The 14,796-nt window shown below is 41.4% G+C and overlaps 1 long non-coding RNA gene across 1 annotated transcript; it reads left to right on the top strand.

The window, feature by feature from the left end:
• The first annotated feature begins 643 nt into the window (after positions 1–643).
• LOC113194556 (uncharacterized) lies at positions 644–12,697 on the top strand. Its single transcript, XR_013343645.1, has 5 exons — positions 644–760; positions 2,623–2,773; positions 4,891–4,954; positions 5,902–5,991; positions 12,249–12,697. It is a non-coding gene; the product is annotated as an uncharacterized LOC113194556 (long non-coding RNA).
• The last annotated feature ends 2,099 nt before the right edge of the window (positions 12,698–14,796 follow it).

Raw genomic sequence — 14,796 nt, forward strand, 5'->3', positions numbered from 1 at the left:
TAATAATAATGCCATTTTGTAGTATAAGAAATAAAAACATAAAAATGAAATGAAAATTCAGCTGGTAAGAGGCATAACTGCAATACCAAATGGTTAGCTCCAGGTAGAACTTTTTTTGAAGTATGAGATCTGCTTACTCCCACTTTACCACCTGGAAGCCAAGCCAGAGGCACAGAATAACTTGGAGACTCCCTCATTTGCTCTCCAATTCAATGTGGCAGCATTCAGCAAAGGCACTCTGTGATTTCTAGCATGCAGGGAGTATAACTCTCTAACCTACTTCCTGAGGCCACTCATTCCATTCCCTAATTCCCTAATATTTTTTTAAAAAAGTCTCCAAAGAGGCAAAACCTGATTTTTAAATTGTACTTATGTATAAATGACTGATGTTAGATAAGTGCAATTGTGCTGGGGAAAAAGTCCCCAGTGGTGGCGAGATGAGGGAGAGAGGGGAGAGACTCAGAAGGAGGAGGCTGGGGATGGGGCATAAGAAATAGAATGAGTTTTTGTTGGAAAGACAGCATCACCTCCTGCACTGCTGTGCCCCAAGCTAACCCTGTCTATGCAAGACAAGACAGGACTGTAATTGGAGGAGAAGGCGACAGACTGTGGAAGGGAAGATATGGGGGATGGGAGCAACATTGCCCCTGTCCCTTTCTCTGAATCATCTTGTAGTCTGTAAGCCTCTCAGGACATCTCAGAGTTCTGGAGAAGGTGGAGGCAGCTCAGAAGGACTCTCCATCAGGAGTTTGGGGCAGAGGTAAGCAGGTTCATGCCTGAGTGTTTGCTACCACCCCTGGAAAATCAAATCTTGCTGAGGAGCTGGGGTGGACTGAGCAGGGCATTGCTCAGTGAACTGTGATCCAGGATTTGTGCCTGGGAGAACCAGGGCCACTGTGTTCCAGGCAGTGAAGAAGAACACAACAGGCGCATAAGCTAGGAACCAGGGGAGGTGAGATGCAGTTAGTGCAGTACTTAGAACAACTGAGAGGAATGTCAGTGTCAAAGAGTCAGTGTCAGAACAGAGTCAGAAAAGAATTCAGAACTTCAAGGCAATTATGAGCGACAGCTTGCACAGGGTATCTAGAGGCAGACAGAGAGTGAGCAGGACCTCCTGGGCAAGCCCAGAACTGAGAACTGGACGGCACCTCTCCAAAAGTGTTTCCACGGCACAGGCTCCTGGGAGGTGAGCTGCTCCATCAGAAGGTTCCCAAGAGCCCTGCTGAAAAGAAATTGAGAAGACTGTAAGCTATACCCTTCCTACAGACTCATTAGTCTATTAAAAGCAACAAGGAGCCCTGCAACAAACAAAAACAAACCTCTTTAGCTTTACTTAACACATTTTTTCCCCAGTTAATTAGACCTTGCACCACTACCTCCTTTATGTTGCATCAAATCTATTTCTAGAAACATAGTTTGGGAAACACACTTTTATAGCTCTTTCCCCAGTCCGGTTACAATGACCACCCAACCTGAAATCTCCTTGGCCACTCAGGTGGTGCCTGGCAGAGCTCTTGCTATGAGGCACAGTTCTTCCCTTCCCAGTTCCCAGATCCACAGGGTACATGGACACTTTGCTCACATCCTCTTCCCCTCACTGTCCCTGCAATAGTGGCTTGGAAACCATGACTGTACTATAGAAGCATCTTTGATCCAACAGAAAAAGTATTTTTCTTATAACTGGAGAGAACCATTTTTTTTTTCCAACTGCCCTACCTGTATTTTTCAAATCTGGAGGGATTTTTTTTTTTTTTTTAAACTGGGATGCTTGATGTTACCTCAAGGCACAACTGTCAGTTAGCTTAGCTGTACTTTATTGCAAGCTGGTGCTGGCTAACAGACCATGAACCATTGATAGCTAATATCCTTAGTTACATCTCACCCCTACCGAACACAGGAGCTGAATTGCTAAATTTGTTTTTCCAAAGGACATTGATTAAAGGAGTTGACAAAGCCACTTGAATGTGAAATTTCCAACTGTCTAAAATGAAAAGCTTTCTCGATCTTCATGTCTTAGGCTGAGGAGAAGGTTTATTTTCCTACTGTGTGTAAATAATGGATTTTGCCTTTTCTGGGAATCCATCATCGAAGAGTATGTTGAATACTCAAACAATGGCAGTCTAAATTGTCCTGCAGTGACACTAACTAGCTGGAACTAATTCAGAAATGTGCACGGAGCGTGATGAGGATAACTTCGTGTGTGGGGAAGAAGCAACACACCTCACCTGCCTGCGTTGTGGCTCAGGACAATGACACAATGTCCAGAGCCACTTAAAAAACGTAGGAACCTTGTTACAAATTACTTCCAGCTCTACCTCTCTCCTCCCTTCTTCCCTCCCTCCCTCCCTCCCTCTCTCCCTCCCTCCCTCCCTTCCTTCCTTCCTTCCTTCCTCTAAAAAAGGCTTCTTGCTAGAGAACATAAAAACTCAAATACTTTTTACTCATTTTCTTGCTGAGAGCTGCAGGCATAACCAGCAGCACAGCCAGTAATTAATCATAGCTCTGGAGATGGGTGCACACGTTCAAAGACATTTTCAACCCACTGAAACAAGTCATGGGTTTAAAATTCTGCCATAGAACAGAATCTCTGGAATGAGGCCTTACATTCTTTCTGATTTTAAGGTACCTACCGAGTGTGGCCAAAGGCATTTCTCAGTAAGTCATCAGAGGGGGCAGAATTCCTTATGAGGAATCTAGCGCAGCTGGCATCACGAACACAGTGGGCACAAGCAGATGGGCAAAGATAAGCGTGTGATGCTGGGCTGAGTATTAGGTGAGTATTTTGGTTATGCTTTTTTGTTGCAATGAATAGACTCTCAAGCTATGCAAGCGATTTATTTGCAAAGATGCTGTGGAACAGCATTAGAAATAGAAAATGCTCAGAGCCAGAGATAGTTCTAAAAATCACCTGTGCTCTTCCTTGCCCCCTGTTGGTTGATATGCTTATTTTTGTCACCTGCTCCATGCTGACTTTGGGCTGGCTTCTATTGCTGACATAACCTCTTATTCCTTACAGTTTCGGCCCTCTGTGTTCCTGTTTGCTCCACCCTCTCTCTGTATCATCCATTTTAAACTTTAGCTCTCATTACTAACTATGTTGCTCTCTTGGCATTTTTCATAGTTCCTGTCCTAAAGAGAGCAAACTTAATGAGTCTGGAGTACAGGTGTGGCCCAAGCCCCATTGTTGGTTGCCGGCCAGCCTGTGGCCAGCCTGCCTTGGGGTGAGGTGCTTACCCTTGGTTTAATCAACTGTGACCAATTGGAGTAGGATTACATTGTTTAACCCAAGCTCCTCTTGACCTGTCCTTTAAGCTGGGCTGTGGTCAGGGCAGGCCCAGTGATAGACATCTGAGGTGACTGCACTCCTGCTCCATAATTAATGAGTTCTCTGGAGGCAGCTCACATGCTGTACTCATCCATAGGCCCACATAGCTGTCAGATCTTAAGTTCAATTTCTAGATAAGTATCCAGGTCAGTTTCCCTTGTCCCCATGGCCACTACTGTACTCAAGGCCATGATTACTTCTATTCAGTTGCTCCCTTACTAGTCCCCTGTTGATCTTCCCATGCCCCTTCCAATCTTGTTCCATCTGTTTATAATACACATCTGATTATCCTCCCTCCTGTTTATAACATTCAATGGCTCCCATTGCCCAAAGGATAGTGTATTTCCTTGATGTGGTTTAAAGATTGACAGGCTTCCATGGCCTGGCTCCTGCCAGCCTCTTCTTACACTGTCTTTTATTACCTTTCCTTCCATCTCTGCACTCCAGCTTATCCAACTCCCGTAAGTTTCTCATACATGCTGCACCCTCAAAGGGGTGCAAAGGGGTACAAATGAGGATGGGAGCCCATCAGCAATGTTTGCAGTTACGTCCCTGGCCTGTACTGGTATTCGGCAGGTGCTCTGTGAGCATTTCTGGTTGGTGTGTCTTTGAATTCTGGCACTCTAAATGATTATTTCTGAGTGGGAGTCAGAAGTGAAAGACAAATGTAAGTGTGATATGGAGAAAGGAAGACAGGGAGAACGTGAGGTAGAGAGGGACAGGGTGTGATGTCTGAAAAACTCATGGAGTGCACATGGACCCCCTGAAGGAAGAAAAAAGATCTTTGGACTTTGATTACAGAGAGAAATCTGCAGCCCCAGAGGGTGAAGCTGAGATCAAAGGACTTTGCTGCGGGATCCATCTCAAGGTCATCTAGCCATTAACAACAGTAGGATTTAGGCTCTGGATTAATTTCTTTAGCAGAGAGAGGTTAACTCCTTTCTAAAGCATTTGGAATAGCTGTGGTACGTCTGATGGGATGTGAGCCCCCGGACACCTGTTTCTTGGGTTTCCTGGGACAGATTGCATTTCAAGGTGCAGCCTACAACTCCCTGTGTGTTTCCAGCATGCAGGGCTCCCTCCTGCTTCCTGATGGAGGTTCACAAAGACATGTGGAATATTTTATTGCCCTCTAAGAAACTTGGCCTGAACTCTCCTCCTTGTGTCCTGCCCTTGGAACTCAGGGGGGAGAAGAGAGCTGACAATCTTGCCACACCTCTGTGAGGGAAACAGGCTCACCCCTCCCTGACATTAGTCTCCGCTAGGAGGGTCCTGGAAGCAAGTGGCCATGATTGTCATTTCTGTTCTACTGGAGTAGGATAAAGAGTAAGGTTTTACAAAAGCCGCCTGAGGTGTACAAGTGACACCATCCCATATGTGTTTCAATGTGAGCAGAAATTTTTGAATTTCTGCTGGGAGTTAAAAGGAGAACAGCTACCATGTGTTTAGCAAGTGGGAGACAGAGGAGGAAAGGGAGCTAGCAGATAGCTAGTCAGTAAGTGACATCAAGAAACTCATTTTCTTTAGGCCACAACCTCTAATGGAACCTTTCCTGCCAATAACAGATGGTGACCACAGAACATAGTCTTGTGAAATCCAGCGAGGAGATGGTCAAGGTCAACATGCAAGGCAAGAACCTGGCATTCACCTTTTTATTTGTTGGGGGTCAAAGAAGGAAGAAATTGCTCTTGGAAGCTCGCATTGGTGCTTATAGGCCACACATACTCTACAACAGTGTCCTTTCAAATATGATTCCAAATATACTGCCATCCATGAGGCCCGGGGAAGCCAGCCCTTATACTCCCATCCAAAGGCAGTGTGTGACCCATCAGAAAAGCAGCCATCTTAGTTATTAATTCTCTTGATAGTTCCGTCTGGGATTCTCACCTCTGGCCGTCCAATCTGAGATGTACACCAGCAAACATTAGCTCTTTCATTTGAGTTTTCCTTTCTCCTCTTTTCCACTCTGCAACAAAAGAAAATAAACAAATGCACACCAAGTAGATGACCTATCTGATCTGAACCTGTTTTTCTCACCTGCAAAATACTCTGCTACTTCTACACATTTCATACAAAATATTTTCACACACTGTTTTCACTAATGGTCCATCCAATGAAGAGAATAATGAGTATGTGGATGCAGGGTGCACAACAAGGCTGACTTTTAGACTCAAAATCCTTAATTCAATGGTGACCTCCTCAAGGTCACAGCCTCTTTCCTGTTGGTGGCATCCAGCCCCTCAGTGCCTGGTACACTGCAATGCTGTGCAGACCCTGGGCTCCCCACCAGCTCTTGACTTAACTCTTAACACACTTGCTTATTCTTCTCCAAGTTGGCTCATCCACCCACACCTTAGGCCCAGGCGGGTGGAGGCACGGCAGTGGTGGAGATGGCTCTCATTCTTTCTTCCCCATCGCTGTTTAGAACAGCCTGTCTGGTGAGGGCTAGATTTATGAAGAGCTGCTCTCCTTTAGACTGCCTGGCTTCCAGGCTCACAGTCAGGCTGCATCAGGATGCTGATTTTTGTTCTTTTGCTATTGTTTCCCTGCTCCCTATTTCTAATTCTTGTTTTCAGAGGCTGACACTGTTATTTCCAGCCTGAGTGCTTGGCCCTACTATCAGGCTGTGGGCTCTGTAACCCATGGCAACAAGAGAAGAGAAGCAGGTGAGCGTGGGCCCTCGCACACACACTCACACACACACACACACACACACACACACACACAATTCTCTCTCTCTCTCTCTCTCTTTCAGGGAGGAGCCTGTCCTGGCTGCAGTGCCAATTAGAGACGCAGGCCTCTGAATGCAAAGCACTCAGGGCTTCCGGGTCACGATGCAGCAGCTGCTGGGGAGCAGGGCAGCCTCTTCTGCTTGCTCCAGCTCCTCATATTTCTCCAGGGCAGCAAAGTAAAATCTGACCTTGACACACAGTTAAAGCACCTTCACAGTAGTCCTTGCCCTGGGAGCTGGAAACCTTATTTAATGTCATCACAGGGACTGGCAGAATTGTGTGTATTAGTAATAACTGAATGTACATGTGTTTGTAGGAAGAAGAGAGTTAGTTCTTCCCACATGATTTTACAAAGGAAATTACAGTCAACTCATTCAGAATTTCAACCCTCTCTCTCTCTTCTCCCCTCTTCTGTACTTATGAGTTCTGGGAAACTTTATCCAAGTTCAACAATCATTTTGTTTCTTGCCACATTTTTCTAGTTGGTTTGACCAAAGTGATTGATTTCTGTTCCTAGTGGTAAGAATTCCTTTTCTGTTCATGGACTGGAGATACATGGTAGGCACATTATCACTTCTTTTGGTCAGAACAAGTGGCTATAGCTTAACAAAGATGTCATTTACAGTGAAGTCTCATAAAAAGCAATACAGACAAATCCATGTAACATTTTCTTTTCACTTAAAACTTACAAGTAAATATTAATCATCATATATATTAATCTCCCACTCTTTTGAGATAGGGCCAACATCTGAGGCTGAGAATCTATATCACTGTTCTTGTATATACTGCATTCTTAAAATTATCGCTTACAGCTTCTAGTTTCCATTTCTTTGAATTGTAGGAATTTAAAGACACTTGGAAAACAACTTGAAGCCCAAACCTGCCCAGTTTGTATATTTTCTTCTAATACGCCACCACTGTCTCATTCCCACCTTATTGGAAGGCAAATGATTTGACTTAGTCTTTCCAAACAATTCTACTTATTTTTCATGGAAACAACAACTTTACTTCCTTTTGCATTCATATTACACTGGCTTATATATTATCCAATAAAATTATGAATCACAAAACCAAATGAAGCTTGCAACAACTGGCTCGAGAATAAACACAAGTGCTTTAATAGTGGACACAACTGGTGGGTACAGAGGTGGGTGGACATCCAGCATTGCAGAGCAATTAGAAACTTTTAGCCTTTCTACACATGCCAGTGGAATTTAACTACTGATGTTAGACATACTAGAATGAAGTTACTGATACCGGAAAGCTAATACCCACACAGAAGTAGGTAGCCCCTTTCATTGATTTCTTCTACACACATGCTGCTGAACCTGTATCTTCATCCCAAGATCAATTCTTCATATTAGCACTTGGATACCTCTGCTTGTCCTATTTACTCCCCAGATTCGGCATGTCTGAAAGCCCCTTCTCTTCTGAGGTGGAGTAGAACTACTAATTTTGCTAGAAGGAAAACTCCTTCATCAAAAAAATTCTTAAGTCAGGTTGAAGCCAAGATGACTTCAGGTTGAGCCCAGGGACTTCCATCATGCACCTCCAAATTAACCTCAGGCTTGTGAGGATCTCTAGAAATCTTCAGAACATGGATGGTAAACCTCTAGAGTAGAAGTAGACCTTGGAGGCAGATAATACTGAGTTCATAATCCTCCAATACTTAAAGTGTTCCAAGCTGCAGAATCTTTTCTTTTCCAGGCCAATTTTTGACTACTTCCCCACTGACATCCAGCCAAAATGACTCATCTTGATTCCCTGAGCATAAACAATCTTATTCTTTACCACCTCTGTGCCCTTGGTGAGCCATTCCCTCTACCTCAAAGGCTTTCCTTCCATACTTCTAAGTTCCACTAAGATTTGAAGTTGAACTAGTACTCTTGAGGAAACTGTTTCATCTTTTCATGTTTTAAACACCCTTCCTGACTCCATTACCTAGTCTATGCCAATGTTCCTGTATGGTTTATAGGAAATTGTCTCCCTCATAAATCTGGCTCAGAAACCGGCCATAGTAACCTTCAGAAAATACATCTTGGATAAATACTTTGTGATACAAAAGAAAACCCAGGTCACAGATAAGATCCAGATGAGGAAACAAACCAAAGGAGATGTCAAGCCTTACAATGGGTTCATAGTATACTATCTGGGCAGTGGCCTCTTCAAAGAGGGCATCCTTACCCTTGAAGTCTTTGTTTTTCTCCCAGAAGGTTCCATGTATAAGGAGGGTAAGAAATTAGTCCAGAGAAAACTGTTTTCCTTGACTCTATGTCTTGCTACAAGTCTATTCAATTTATTTTTTTTAGAGAGAGAAGAGAGAAGAGAGAGAGAAAGAGAGAGAGAGAATTGCCAATTGCTATAACAAAGAAAAACTTGCATATTCTTTCAAGTATCTCTTGCTGCCATTTCATTTTCTACCAAGTTTGTGGTGAGATATATTGGCATAAAAAACATGCACACACACACACACACACACACACACACACACACACATGAAATTTTGACTCCAATAACAATTTCTGATGTAATTGAGTAAAATTCTTTTCCCTTTCCACTATAACACATCTAAAATGTCATGTAATATTATTCTCTATTATAATCATGAAAAACATGGGATGTTGCAATGAATGGTAGAAAAAGAACTCAATTAGCATTACCAACTGAACAAAACCAAAATATCCCTTATCCTTTTTTATTAAGCTGGACAGAGCTGCTAATGGAGGGATGGAGTGTTGGGCTCTGACTACTGAGAAAGTCACCATTAACAAACAAACATCTGCTTGCGTCCCTCTGCAGTCCCTGCCAGCTGCAGCTGAGGCACAGTAAATTACTCTGCTAATTCTATTGGCTCACTCCTGCATTTCTGTAATGCTGAATATTGATTTGTGCTGGGGATCCTGGGCTTGCCCACGTTCTGAAGTCCAAAATTTTTTTAACACCAGGAAATCTTGTTAGTATGGGGAATGTTGCTGAAGTTGAAAGGTACCCAGAAATACGATTGGAAGGGAAAATGCTGAAGTTGAAAACAATGCATCAGTTCATAGAGTTCGCTTGATAAGTAAAATAGTGGGACTCATGTAAGAGAAGACAAGTCACTTGTTTAGGCATTGATGGTCAACAGGATGATTTTGACCCATTTTGCAGGAGAGTAGAAATGAGCTGGCAGCTGGAATGAGGAAATAGTCTCTCTTTAATTGATAATTTGATGTAGAAATTCTACTCAAAAGAAACTAAAACCCCTCTGTATTAGATACCTATTCATCTGCCATTTTTGAATTTCTGAGACACAGTAGTATAGTGGCGTGAGCTCTAGTTCTGTGAACTCAGATGCCCCACTACTTAGTGTTTGGTAAGGCTGAGCTTGTTTCCTCATCTCTGAAAGGCTATAGTAACTCCCTTAGCCTTGCAAGAATGGGATGAAATGTTATATGGAAAGCATTTCTACAGCCCCCGGCATATTGTTGTATCTACTTTCAAAGATATATGTTCTTTATTCAGAAAGCTTATAGATAGTGGAGTGTACTGCTCTGCAGGCTTATTTGAGAAGTGCAACGTGGGTATTCGATATCAGCAATCCAATGAGAAGAAACCGTCTGTGTGCACCCTCCAGAGTTCATTTAGCACCTACTTCTCTGGCTGGTTGGGGTGTGTGAAAGCATACCATGAAGGAAATTAGCCCTCCTATGGAAAGCAAATGGGAATAATACCATGGACAATTAGGAATTAGCAGGTTGCTTATGAAGGGAGGAACTTGATGTAAGCTCCCACACACTCCAATTTAACAGCTATTGAATTTCAAAGCATTATTCTCTGCGTCTTCCTGGTCATTTTAAATTCTAGGGTCTCTGCCAGAATAAGGTATAGAAACAAGATTCAGGATAGATGTCAAAGATAAAGCTGATGTTAATTTAAAGGAGATATTCTGGTGGGATGCCCTCACTTATTCAGATAGCTGGCATATGTTAGGTGTGGTTTTCCTGGAAGGTGACAGAAGCCCAGAACACCTAAAAGCGTGGAGAATTTCAGAAGGTTTGGGAATACCTCAGGGTCCTTCCTTTGTGAGTTCTGAAGTATTGACCTAAAATGAATGTTTGAGGAACTGCCCTTTTATTTAGCGGGTACAAAGCCCTGCCTGCAGCACTTTCTGTGGTTTCTCATCTGGGTCCACACAAAACTATAATAGTAGATATTACAGTATAGACATATTAGAGGACCCTAAAACTGAGAAAGATTAAAGCATGAAATTGCCTTAAGGTCAATGCCAGTAAGGTGGTTGAACTGAGATGGAATCCATATGTGTTCACTGGACTTCAGAAGCTATTCTAAGTCGCCTACATTACAATACACATTTTAATAGATGAGCCCCGTGAAGTGGCTAAGTTTCAACTAACATTTCCTTACAAAATATTGGTTTTAAATACAGCTTTTCATTTGACCCATAACATGTTTCAAAAATTTAGATCAGCAATATAAGTCAACTACAGTGTAAGTCAACTACACCGATGATCTAAACTTTTGTATGGATACTATAAATCTATCCAAAAAGGAATGCAAGTAAATGTATTTGAAGACTTCCATTCAATTTCACTCATTTTTCTACAGCAAAATACCAGGAAATCCTGATGGATCCTACCTCAATGATTTATGTATCATTTATGTTTTCTAATAATTTTAAAATCTTTGTACTCTTATCAGCTTTATTATGTTCTGACCTGCTGAGCTTATAAATGTGTTTTACTCTGATTGGTTGCTGGACTGTGACACATTTTGCCACTGTGATTTTACATTACCTCTCAGTTCTTTCTACTCTCCTCTCTGTAATATTACTGGAGTAATTACTGCTCTTTAAACTTTCAAAACATGAGTATAATTTTTGAAAACATAAGCTATACGAATTTAATTATATTAAGTTCTCTGGGATCTATAAAATATTCTCAATAGAGACAAAATACACTACATTTATATGTACCTAAGATATGCTTTAGAAGACATTTTGTTGGAAAAATACATTTTGTTAGCACAAAATGGTAATATATATTCCATGTAGCATATCACATATATAAATTAATGTTTGAATATATGGAAATTTGCATAGTAATATTTATTATCTATGTTTCAAATTTCTAGCTAATTAGTGTATGGGTTTTGTAAACTTTTCTCCCTATCTTCCCAATAACTGTCTTTTTTCTATGTCTATGATCTGATGATCCCCTTTAAGAGAATTTCTTCATTCCTCTGCCCCCCAAGTTTTCACTTCTAATTCTCTTCTATAACCCTTTGCCATGTTTTTCTTTTGTTTTGTTTTTCTTTCTGGAGCTGGGGGGTCTTACTTTGTTGCCCAGGCTGGCCTTGAACTTTTGAGTTCACATGATCCTCCTGCTTCATACTCCTGAGTAGCTAGGAGTACAGGCTTATGCCACCATGCCCAGATGCCCTTGATTTTGCATCCTTTATTGAAAGACATCTTTTCTTACTTCCTAGCAATGGGAATATTTATATGATGAATCCAGTTATCTTTTGTCCAGCTCACCCAAAAAGAACATTAGTGAAATATCATTTTTCATTTGCTTGGCATTTTCTACTTTTCAAGAAAATTTTCACTGTTGCTATCACTTGACATTAATATTATATAGGTAACGCCCATGTCTCTATAGTTATTTTCTTAATTTTAAAAAATTGCATCAGTGTGTTTGTATGTATTTTGAACAATGTCTGGGTTACACTGAACAGATTTCTAATTTTTCAGTCATTTTCCAGTGTGGGATTCTTACTAGTTTAGGTCTTTCAGCCTGCTCATATGGACAGTCTCTGCCATGGCTTGTTTGTTAATAACAACACAATAAGATCTAGTACTCCTTTTAGTTATGGTTCTTTGGAACTAACCTTCCTCTGACAAATACAAATATTTTCCCATGATGACAAAGGCTCGAGCTGGTGGTGTGCGGCCTCGTGGTCAGGAAGGCTGGCATTAGGAGCCATAAATTTCTAAGAGGCCTTACAAAACTGAGCTGTTTTCAGGTGGTCTTCCTCACAACCATTTAGATTTAAATATCTGAAAGGAATTCTCTAGGGACAACCTTTTTTAAAAAGCAAATTTCACAAATGATGACGTAGCCAGAGAGCTCTCAAAGCCACCACCAGTGCTGCAAAAATTCTAACATCCTGTTTTTGTCTTTCTCCTCCTGCAGCTACCTCAGTTGTTCCAAGGCACGTTCCTGAACGCTTATTGCAGGATGCCATGGCCATTTCCTCATTCTGTGCAGCTATTTTTATTAGGTGTGAACAATGTGCACGCTGGTGAGGAAAGGGTTAACACTCAGCTGTGCTGTTGATGTGCCCTTAGTCACAATATGTTTCCTTTGATGCAAGGGTACAGTGTTTCAAAAGACAATCACTGTAATTCTATGCAGATTTTTCCTGATGAATGAATAGGAATTTTTCAATTGAATCTTTAAATGCCTTAGAACAATGTAAGAGATGGATTTAATCCTTAAAATTTTTTATTAAAAGGCATTTCAAATTTGAAAAACAGGCATTATATACATATCTGATTTATTACCATATATGTGTTTTGAGTCATAACGTTGTTGTAGAAGTTACATAATGCTTTCACAAAAAAAATGATATGGTCTCTTTGTGACGCTAAGTGAAATAAAATATAAAGTTTGTGATATATTAAATCACAAACATAAATATGTACTTTATGGCCAGCTGTGATTTTCTAAATGTGCACATTTTAAAATAGAAACATTTACCCAACATGCTGATTAGCAATTTCCCAGTTCCAAAGACCCAATTGCATTTAAGATGCAAAAGATTAAAGTGCCTAAGTAGATAAAGTTAATAGTTCATCTTCCTGAATGCTTGTATATGCTTTAAGACTTGCAGTTCCTTCCAACCCTATGTATGGACTCAAGAGATGGAGCTACTTTGATGTGGATTTGTGTTTTACACACATGCTTTCATTGGAACCGAATCTGATTGCATCTCCCACACCCAGAGACATGTTCTGCACGTGACGAAGACCATGTGGCCTTGTGCCACTTCACACTGTGTGTGCAGGGTCTTGGAGAAAGTGGGCTGTTTTTCTGTTATTATCACACATATTCAAACTTTGTTTTGGCTAAAAATCATCTGAGCCATTAATATTCCATCTCCCAATGATTTTACTCCTCCCCTGCATAAAAATTGGTCAAGGAGAACATGCTAGATTGCATTGACTGGAAAATACAATTCCCCAGGGACACCTTATTTGCTGGTCCATGCAGCATCTTTATCTCCGTAGGTAGAGTTGAATTTGTAAATGCCTCTAGTCCTTTAGGATACATGGGCAATTGGCAGTTCAAAAGTTCATATGATGCCATATGTCCTAATAATTTTTATCTACATCTAAAACAATACAGGACTGTCAAATAAAATCCTGCATGCAAACAAATGATGGAATGCAGGGGAACCCTCTGCTCTAGCCTTTTCTTCTTTGTCCGACAAGCTAATGCAATAAGGCCAATAATAAAAGGTTGTGTACTAGGCCTAAAGCCTGTGACAGATAAAAAAGAAATGTTGGAAACCAATGAAGCTTTTGCACAATTAGATTTTTTGAGGCTGTGCTGTAAGGATTGCCCAGAGCCTGTTCAGTCCTGATTGATGGTAAAATCATAACTACATCATATTAGCTGTAGAGTTCACTGACAGGTTACTACAGATTAATATTGCCACTGCTGTTCACTTACCATCAAACCAGGGGAAATATGAATTGAGCTGTTCTTCTAACAAACCCCGCATATTAAAAGGTAAGGTGTTCTATGGAACAATCTCCCCCTGTCACTGAGGAAAGACACAAACAATGTCTATTTGAGAGATATGCAGATACGGCACAGCATACTAATTAGTTCTCTGCTAGAGAGTCCCATCACATCCGGTTGGCTAACGACCCTTCATGTGAGCTTGTTCCTTCAGAGCTCTTGGCTACAGGATTGCAAACGACACCCTAAAACGTGGAGCTGCAATCTTGGTGATTTAAATGCCGGCTGCCAGGCAAATTGCAGCGACATAAATTTGGCCCATGTGTTTTGCATCGTGTGAATACGAAACAGGAGACGCCAAAACCGAGTTTTGTAGTTTTGTTTGCTTTGGACTCTGGAGGTTTGGTGAGGGCTATTTTCAGAGGAGGCTATCCATGGTGGGAGGGCCGGGAGGGATTCATGCATCCTTTTCTTAGCTTCCAAAATGTTGAGAATGCAAGAAATAAACACGTTGCTCTCCTAATTCAACCATGCTGATAATAATGATATCCAAAAATGAAAGCATTTCATCTTTTTGTCATCCCAAGCCTTGGACAAAAAGTCAACTGTGAAACAAAACCAGGGCTCACTTAGTTGCATAAAAAAAAATGGAAGGGTCATTCCAGATTAGAAGCTGCCAATGAGGAAAACACTTGAGAGTTCTCTTCCTGTCCTGCCTGGTGCGATCACAAGAGTCTCCACCTGGGAATCCCAGCAAGAGACCTGTGTCTTCCTACCTGACACTGGTCATGGTGATTGTCCTCTGGTGGCTTGGACTGTTATATCTGTAGGTCTGGGGGTTGAATTAGGTGATCCCCAATATTCCTTAGATCCTACGCCCTGTTTCTGTATAGGTGGCACTTGGATTTCAGTATCAGCAATCCTGAGGAGCTTGTTAAACATGCTGAGTCGGGGCCCTACACATTGTGGTTCAGGAGCACACTGAAGTTTAAGA

The sequence above is a fragment of the Urocitellus parryii genome, chromosome 1 (genome assembly GCF_045843805.1).
Source record: "Urocitellus parryii isolate mUroPar1 chromosome 1, mUroPar1.hap1, whole genome shotgun sequence".
NCBI lineage: Eukaryota > Metazoa > Chordata > Mammalia > Rodentia > Sciuridae > Urocitellus > Urocitellus parryii.